Source organism: Saccopteryx leptura, chromosome 10 (assembly GCF_036850995.1).
Source record: "Saccopteryx leptura isolate mSacLep1 chromosome 10, mSacLep1_pri_phased_curated, whole genome shotgun sequence".
In the NCBI taxonomy this organism is placed as follows: domain Eukaryota; kingdom Metazoa; phylum Chordata; class Mammalia; order Chiroptera; family Emballonuridae; genus Saccopteryx; species Saccopteryx leptura.
Window position 1 is genome coordinate 13,441,987 of NC_089512.1, and position 9,722 is coordinate 13,451,708.

At 43.7% G+C, this 9,722-nt stretch overlaps 1 long non-coding RNA gene across 1 annotated transcript in view; it reads left to right on the forward strand.

Moving 5' to 3' along the window:
- The window catches only part of LOC136382144 (uncharacterized), a 93,138-nt gene extending 83,687 nt beyond the window's left edge, over nt 1–9,451 (forward strand). The window contains exon 3 of the long non-coding RNA XR_010747207.1: nt 9,402–9,451. This is a non-coding gene — a long non-coding RNA (uncharacterized lncRNA). The remainder of the gene's footprint in view (nt 1–9,401) is intronic.
- Nucleotides 9,452–9,722: the final 271 nt, after the last annotated feature.

Consider the following 9,722-nt stretch of genomic DNA (forward strand, 5'->3'; position numbering starts at 1 on the left):
ACCACGGAGAGTCAGAGATTTCCCGGACGTCAGACCAGCTCTCTTATCAACGTCCGTTAATGCAGCGGCAATAGCTTATTGTGCTCACTGAGCACCTACCCTGACGACTGGGATTCTAAACACCTTTCAGACGCCAGGCCATTAAATCCCCACAGGAATCCTAAAGGATATAAATAACTATGGTTACTCCCATTTTTCAGGGGAGGAAACTGAGACTAAAGGAAGTGTGGAAACTCACCCAAAGTAAAAAACTGCCCTGTCTCCCCATCCAACCATTAACTATCACACAGCACCGCTCCTCTAGATCAGGGGTCCCCAAACTACGGCCCGCGGGCCACATGCGGCCCCCTGAGACCATTTATCCAGCCCGCCACACTTCCGGAAGGGGCACCTCTTTCATTGGTGGTCAGTGAGAGGAGTAAAGTACGGTGTTGCTCACGTACAGTACTACTTCCGGTGACGTGGGACGTATGCATCACGGCTCTGGAAGCGCATCCTATCGCTTGTTAGGGCTAGCAGTGACAAATATGGATCAGGACATTGACCATCTCATTAGCCAAAAGCAGGACCATAGTTCCCATTGAAATACTGGTCAGTTTGTTGATTTAAATTTACTTGTTATTTATTCTAAATATTGTATTTGTTCCCGTTTTGTTTTTTTAACTTTAAAATAAGATATGTGCAGTGTGCATGGGGATTTGTTCATAGTTTTTTTTTTATAGTCCGGCCCTCCAACAGTCTGAGGGACAGTAAACTGGCCCCCTGTGTAAAAAGTTTGGGGACCCCTGCTCTAGATGGTGGCCTGGTCTGTCTCTCCTTCCAGCACCTTGATGCGAAGTTTCATGCAACCAGGAGTTCCTGTGTTCAGGTTCAGAGTCAACTAACTCACTGGAGCCATGTCAGCAAGTCAGTGCCTGTTTACTTATTTAACTCTAAAGATCTGTCTTCTTAGGGTCATGTTCGCTTCATTTGTAATAGGTTTGAGAAGACAAACAAATTTTCTCAGTGTCGTGGAGCCCGAAAGTTGCATTAAACGCTTTTTAGAGTTCGGCCTTCACAGGGCCACCTCCACACCCTTCCTGGTCCTGTGACACCAGCAGCCACAGCCCCGAGGGAGGAGAAACCCAGAGGTGGTTCCACAGAACAGCGGGAACATAAGTTATATATATAAATGTCTGGTTACTATGTTGTAGGCCTGAAGCTAACATAATATTGTATATCAACTACATGTGAAAACTAAATTTTTTTAAATTAAAAATAAAAAATGGTGGAAGCAGATTGATTGGGACCAAGTTTCCCTGGCCCCACTTCTCATCAGGACCCCAAGTAGGACTTGGGGCTTCTGAACCCTGGTCAGCCCTCTCCCTGCCCCTGGTATTCCTGAGGCTGATCTGAGGCAGCTTCCTTCGGGGGGCGGGGGTGAGGGGCAGTCCACTTACCCAGAGGGGTCAGGAGGCCTGAAAGTGGGAAGGAGGAGAGTACTGACCCTCAGCGCAACCCAGAGCTGACTTTTGCCAGTCCCCGGGGCCAGGGGAGGGAGTGGCTATGTCCTTGCAAAGGAGAGACACTAACTGCTGGGACAGGCAACTCCTACGAAGTCATCAGACACATGCCGCGCGCTCTGATGTTACCCCATCAGCCTTCACAAGTTTTTCCCCACTGCCATGTTCCTTTGCTCTGAGTGTCTTTTTTATTCTTTTTAGTTTTTTCATTGTATTCTTTTGTGTGGCCCACATTTCTCTCACTACTCCCAAATCTCCTGTGAACAAGGTGCGGTGCAGAGAAATGAGTAGGAACAAGTGAGTGGCTTTCATGCTCCTCAGAGTATTCTCTAAACCAGGGGTCCCCAAACTACGGCCCGCGGGCCACATGCGGCCCCCAGAGGCCATTTATCTGGCCCCCACCACACTTCTGGAAGGGCACCTCTTTCATTGGTGGTCAGTGAGAGGAGCATAGTTCCCATTGAAATATTGGTCAGTTTGTTGATTTAAATTTACTTGTTCTTTATTTTAAATATTGTATTTGTTCCCGTTTTGTTTTTTTACTTTAAAATAAGATATGTGCAGTGTGCATAGGAATTTGTTCATAGTTTTTTTTTATAGTCCGGCCCTCCAACGGTCTGAGGGATAGTGAACTGGCCCCCTGTGTAAAAAGTTTGGGGACCCCTGCTCTAAACCCATGCGTCCCGTCTACTCAGAGGAAGCTCTTGAAGTCAGAAAGGGGCTGACCTTGGACTTCTCTGTTGCTAGAAGAAATGGTGCTGAATGCAGTCATCTGTTTCCTTTCATGAATCCAACCGCAGGCTGCTCAGGAAACTCGTTCCCAGTGGCCCAGCTAGGAGGAATCTGCTAGGAGCGTCCCTACCAGGGACCCCAGGATCCCTCTGTACCCAGAAACTCCGGCCTGGAGTGTGGGAGGTGGACTTGTGGTCGGCTGTCTCTGGATTTCTAGTCAAGCTGTCCCAGCTGGTGAGTGTCTGAGAGTTGAGATGAATTTGGTGCTTCTCTGAACGAGCATCTGCAGGAAGCACGCGGCTGTCTGTTCGGTCTGTTGGCCCAAAGAGAACCCACTTGGTTTCTTCAGGCTCTGCCAGCAACAAAATGTACCATCGTTACGAAACAGTCTTTGGGCTGAGTCCGCATTGGGCACTGGAGGCAGAAATTTTATAACGGGCAAGGCTCTCAGCCAAGACACATTTCAATAGAGTTGATGAGAGTGTGAGCACCTTCGTCCCCCCAAAGCAGCGCTCTCTGAAAGCGGGGATCCTGCCAGCTGGGTGACCCACACAATCCCCCGACATAGTATGGAGAGGGTGTTAGAAGAGTGAACACATCCAGGACACTTACCAAGGTCATACCATCGGTCGATGATGGAGGTGACATCCTTTTCTATGGCTGGTGTCCTATTTATTCTATGGGGACGTCTGCCTTCAGACAATACCAGTGTGAGGTGGAAGCTGCTACCAGCCGATGACATAACTTACCCTGAAAATGTGCTTACATAAAAGAAACCCTGTGCTACATTCTTAAAGAGACATGTTCTGCTGAAGTACCTCTGCTCACACATCCGTTCTTCGCTGACTTGGCCCACGTATCACTTTTTTTGTGTGTGTGTATTTTTCTGAAGTTGGATACAGGGAGGCAGTCAGACAGACTCCTGCATGTGCCTGACCAAGATACACCCGGCATGCCCACCAGGGGGCGATGCTCTGCCCATCTGGACCATTGCTCCATTGCGACCAGAGCCATTCTAGCACCTGAGGCAGAGGCCATAGAGCCATCCTCAGCGCCCGGGCCAACTTTGCTCCAATGGAGCCTTGGCTGCGGGAGGGGAAGAGAGAGACAGAGAGGAAGGAGAGGGAGGGGTGGAGAAGCAGATGGGTGCTTCTCCTGTGTGCCCTGGCCGGGAATCAAACCCGGGACTCCCGCACGCCAGGCCGACACTCTACCACTGAGCCAACTGGCCAGGGCCCCCATGTATCACTTTTGAGATTACAGAATTCCAAATGGAGGCTCTGATAGATGGGGTAGGTTGCAACCTTAGATACCATTGCAGTTCATAAGAAAAGCACCACATGCTGGATAGGTTTATGTAGGAGTCTATCAAACAAAAAAAGTAACAACATCAAAACCGAGGAACAAAATCAGACCCCTGTCCTGTCTTCTCTTCTTTGGTTGTAACTGGCCGAGACACAGTCTGGTCACCACAGTTAGGCTCCGATGGAAGTGGGGTTATCCCCTGAGATTAATGTTGATTCAGGTCCATGCGGCATCTTTCAAGGGCTCAAATGAGGACAGAAATCTGCAGTACTCCTGCACTGGGTAAAGCAGTTTTTACTTCTCCATCCACATCATTGGGGGATGGGAGGAATGTAATTACTTCCAGAATTCCTACTGATGGAATAGCCTGAGGTTGGCTGTAGTTGACTAAACATGGACATGTGATTCTGGGTTGAGGTAAGACTGGGTGGGGAGCAAGTCCATAGACTGAGCTAAGTCTAAACAGGCATCCCCAAACTACGGCCCGCGGGCCGCATGCGGTCCCCTGAGGCCATTTATCCGGCCCCCCGCCACACTTCCAGAAGGGGCACCTCTTTCATTGGTGGTCAGTGAGAGGAGCACCGTATGTGGCGGCCCTCCAATGGTCTGAGGGACAGTGAACTGGTCCCCTGTGTAAAAAGTTTGGGGACCCCTGGTCTAACAGGTTTCTCTCTCAAGAATGTGAATTATAAAATCCAGACCCTGCATTTAGACCCCCGATCATGGACAGTTGGGCCCATGCTGCTGACATGGTGAGCCAGAGCCCCAGACATCCAAATAATGATTGTCCATTATGTGGGGAAATCAGAGGAAACAGAAATTAGAGAAGCCTATGGGCCAACTTAGAGACCTTGGGTTCTGATGTAGCAGGCTCTGTCTCAGGAGCCTGGGAAAATTCATTAGAAGCCTGTGCAATCACCTTTTGGGGCCCCCAAATAATCCTTCTTTTCTTAAATGTCCACAAGGGGTTTGGAACATAACAGCTCCTTATAGTCACCATGAAGGCTGGTAACTGCAGAATGTATGGTCAGGCCAGTGAGGCTATACACTGAGGGCAGGACACTGCCCGAGCAACCACTATCCTCTGGACGAACACTGTGTCTCACAGACACAGGTACACACTGGCCAGGTGAAAGGGCTGTTTGTGGGAGGCAGGGATGCTGTAGGAAGTGCTCATGAAGGAAAAACAAAACGACTCAAATGAAGCAGATCTACTGTAGAGTTTACCCTTGAACAACACAAGTTTGAACTGTGTGGGTACACTTATATGCAGATTTCTTTCAGTAAGTATAGTGAAAAATATTTTGTAGCTTTTCTTAGCACCACAAAACAATCACATTGAGTATACCGGGCTACTATAAGTCAATCACATTGCTTCTCGTGCCTTCATCATCAATAGATAAATCCCTACACCTGTAAATAAATATGAATGTCTTTTTGCATTATCTTTTCATTTTTTATGTCTAGTGTTAATAATATCTATATCATCTAAAGTGTTTTGTATCATGTAAGACAATATTGATATAGTTACTGACATACATGATTCATCTTGTAAACAGATGATGTAAACTTATGGTTTCAATAAATACAGAATAGTGCTATCGGTATATTTTTTCTTTCATGTGGTTTTTAATAACATTTTTCCTCTACCTTACTTTATTGTAATAACACAGTATATAATACATATAACATGCAAAATATGTGTTGACTATGTTAGCAGTAAGGCCTCCAGTCAACAGTAGTGCCAGCTAGAACCTCTACAGTTTCATAAATAAACTTGGCCACCGCTGTTCAAAGTATTGTCACTTCAGCTGAACTATATCTGTTGTCAGAGCTACACATGATGAGCTCATTGTTGGAAATACCTTCAGAAATATTTTACTATGATTTAGCATTCAAACAGAAAATTCTTTGTTTGCAGAAAGGCAGGAAAATGGAGCAATAGAGTATATATTTTATATTAATGAAGCAAATATTTGTTCTTGAAAGAATGATTGCAATCTTATATTTCTTCCAAAGGATAACCAAGTGCTTTAGAATGCACAGGGGCAGAAAACGTGTCCATTTGTTACTGAGATACATTCACAAGAACAGCTTATCACCCACCAACACAATCCAACTGAAGGCAGGAGAAATTGCCAAATCCTTCAGAACAGACGAAAAGCATTTTAAAAAACCAAAAGCTGGTGTGCCCAGTCCATGTGTTGAGCAGGAACATTGTGAAGACCATGTCCTACTGAAATTGGCAATGGTTTTGTTTTTGTTTTCAGTTGCACACAAAACAATGGTCTGGCTTACAATTGATGGAATCTTATTGAATAAGATACAATAACGATCACCATCAAACTGTGCTGAACAGAATTACCCTCAACCAAGAAGAAAACCATAGGCAACTTGAATTTCAACCACCTATTTATCCACCAAGGGTAACGATAAGGGAAAGCAAAGTATTTCACATAGCTCTGCAGAACTTCAAAGTCAAAGGCTTTGTGACTATACGAGTTTAAGACATGAAACACACCATCTACAGTACAAGCTTAGTACAGGAACCAGATGCTCAGAAATCTCCGCTTCATCACGACTGTCTTGTCAGATTTAATTAACATGTGGAGTAAAGATGGAGAGAGGTCACAAGTATCATACTGGTCTCTTCACTTCAGACCCGGTGGCGATTGCTCCAGGGTCCATGCCTTGGCTCTACTTCTCCCTTCCCAATCCCTTCTTTCCCCATCACTGTCCTTCCTTTACCTCCCCGCAGCAGCAGCCTGTCCACACTGGGGAGGAGGAGAGTCTTGTTGAGATGGGGGTAATAACTAGGGTTAAGTTCAGTAGGTTGGCATGTATGTATGGATACACACATTCATGTGCACATATGTGTTCAGAGCCAATGTCTCTTCTCTCGTTCCCAGTAGAGTTTTCAGAAGTGGCAATGTAAAAGCACAAGTTCTCAATGTACCAAAAAGAAAAAAAGTCTATCAAGAAAATAGATATGGGCCCTGGCCGGTTGGCTCGGCGGTGGAGCGTCGGCCTGGCGTGCAGAAGTCCCGGGTTCGATTCCCGGCCAGGGCACACAGGAGAGGCGCCCATCTGCTTCTCCACCCCTCCCCCTCTCCTTCCTCTCTGTCTCTCTCTTCCCCTCCCGTAGCCAAGGCTCCATTGGAGCAGAGATGGCCCGGGCGCTGGGGATGGCTCTGTGGCCTCTGCCTCAGGCACTGGAGTGGCTCTGGATGCAGCAGAGCGACGCCCCAGAGGGGAAGAACATCGCCCCCTGGTGGGCATGCCGGGTGGATCCCGGTCGGGCGCATGCGGAAGTCTGTCTGACTGCCTCCCCGTTTCCAGCTTCGGAAAAATGAAAAAAAAAAAAAAAAAGAAAATAGATATGTGCCCTTGATAGATATAACTCCCCAGTCTGAAATATCTCATCTTCATATACACTTTGATGTACATGAAGATTGGAAATCCTAAAATTGCATTTTCTCAGGGAAAGAATAACCTAGTTCAGCATCATATATTTCAATAAACCCCTGAATTGAAATGAAAGTTCTGTCATAAGTCAGTTCTCACACATCCTAGCACTTGTGCATGGACTCTGTGCTCTGCCTACTATTATACCAACATCAGACTTCTAATATCAGGAAGTTTTATTTGGTAAATTTTAATGGCTGATAAGGCAAATTGCAATCATTGTTTTACTTCTCAAAAGTATCTTAGCTATTCTTCCATATAAATTGTAAAGTAAGGCCTGACCTGTGGTGGCGCAGTGGATAAAGCGTCAACCTGGAAACGCTGAGGTCACCGGTACAAAACCCTGGGCTTGCCTGGTCAAGGCACATATGGGAGTTGATGCTTCCTGCTCCTCCCCTTTCTATAATGAATAAATAAAATCTTTAAAAAAATAAATAAATGGTAAAGTAACCAGTTAATTTTAAAAGTTGGTATTCTCACCTGACCTGTGGTGGCGCAGTGGATAAAGCGTTGACCTGGAATGCTGAGGTCGCCGGTTCAAAACCCTGGGCTTGCCTGGTCAAGGCACATATGGAAGTTGATGCTTCCTGCTCCTCCCTTCTCTCTCTCTCTCTCTCTCTCTCTCTCATTCTCTCTCTCCTGTCTAAAATGAATAAATAAAGTCTTAAAAAAAATTTTTTAAAGTGTTAATACTTTTTAAAAAATTTAAAAATAAAAAAAAAAGTTGGTATTCTTACTGCAATTGTATATATTAAATGTGTATATATTTTGAAAAGATTAATAGTTTCATGATATTATTTTTTTCCCAACCAGATATATGGCATATTTCAGTTCACATTTTATCTTATTTTTCATAGTGTTTTGTGGCCTTCTCCATTTGGCTTTGGTGTCTTTTAAAGTTATAGTCTTGTTGCCATTGAGAATTAGATTTTTTAAGTTCCTGATTATTTGTTGTATAGAGAAAGCAACTATCATTTGTATATTACTAGTTAATCCAGTCATCTCACTCTATTTTATATTAATTTTCATATTGTCCAATAGATTCTCTGAGTTTTCTATGTGTACAAGTTTAACATGAACAAATAAAAATATTTTTTTCTTCCTTTTCAAAACTTGTATTTTTTTTTTTTATTGAATTGATTGGGAAGACAATGGTTCAGAGAACCTGATATATGGTTTTAATTTCCCATATATTGAATTAGCTGAAATCTCCAAAGAATTGTGAATCATACAGGCTCCCTTTCTAGTTCCTGATTTTAACGGCACTGGCTTTAAATGTATTACCGTTTATTGCGATGATTGCCATCGATTTTTTATGATTAAATAATGCTATTATGTTTTACTTTTGTTTGCAATTTTCCTCTTTTTGAGATTAAGCAAATACACAGTAAAATGCTCAGAGTATAAATATATAATCCTATGAGTTTTACCACATCTACATGCTCATGTGACGAAGAGCTAAAAAATGCGGGTTATTTAGTGCTGCGGGTCTTGGGATTTTCTACCTAAACAAGCATGTCATCTGCAAACAGGGGCATTTTTATTCTTTCTTTCCCTTCTGTCTGCTTTTCATTTATTTTCCTGGCCTCGATGAGCTAGCTAGGACTGCCAGTGTGGTGATGGATAGAATTGGTTAAGAACAGCCACGCTTGCCTTGCTCTTAATCTTAAGGGGAAAGCATCCAGTCTTTCACTATTAAATGTTAGCTATAGGTGTTAGGTAGATGCCCTTTATCAGATTAATAAGGTTTCTTCTAGTAAAACTCCCTGAGAGTTTGTATAGCGAATGGATATTTGTTTTGTCAAATGCTTTTTGCACCAATTGCTATGAATTGCATGGTTTTTCTTTTTTAAACCATTGATATGGGGGAATGTACTGAATGGTTCTCAACTATTGAACCAGACTGGCAATCCCGTCCAATCTGTTAATATTTTTTTGTTTTTGTTTTTGTTTGTTTGTTTTTACAGAGACAGAGAGTGAGTCAGAGAGAGGGATAGACAGGGACAGACAGACAGGAACGGAGAGAGATGAGAAGCATCAATCATTAGTTTTTCATTGTGTGTCAACACCTTAGTTGTTCATTGATTGCCCTCTCATATGTGCCTTGACCGCAGGCCTTCAGCAGACCGAGTAACCCCTTGCTCCAGCCAGCGACCTTGGGTTCAAGCTGGTGGGCTTTTGCTCAAACCAGATGAGCCCGCGCTCAAGTTGGCGACCTCAGGGTCTCGAACCTGAGTCCTCTGCATCCCAGTCTGATGCTCTACCCACTGCGCCACCGCCTGGTCAGGCCGATCTGTTAATGTTTTATTAAGAATTTTTGCATATACGATCATGAGAGATATTGATCTATAGATTTTTTTTTTCTTACACTATTTTTTTTTCTGGTTTTGGTTCCAGAGTGATGCCGGATCTGAGAGAATGAGTCGGAAATTGTTTCCTCCTCTTGGGTGAGTTTTGACAATTTGGGGCTCTTGAGTAGGGGTTCATTTTCATCTAGGTTGTCAGATTTATGTGCATAAAGTTTTTTTATACTATTTTCTTACCATTATTTTTATGGCTCTGGGATCTTTAATGAAATCTTATTTTTCAGTTTTCCTAGAGGTTTATCAATTGTATTGATCTTTTCAAAGAACTAAGTTTTGGTTTTATTGGTTTTTTTCTGTTTTTTTATTTTTATTTTTACCTGTTTCCAATTTCATTGATTTTGTCTTTTGTCTT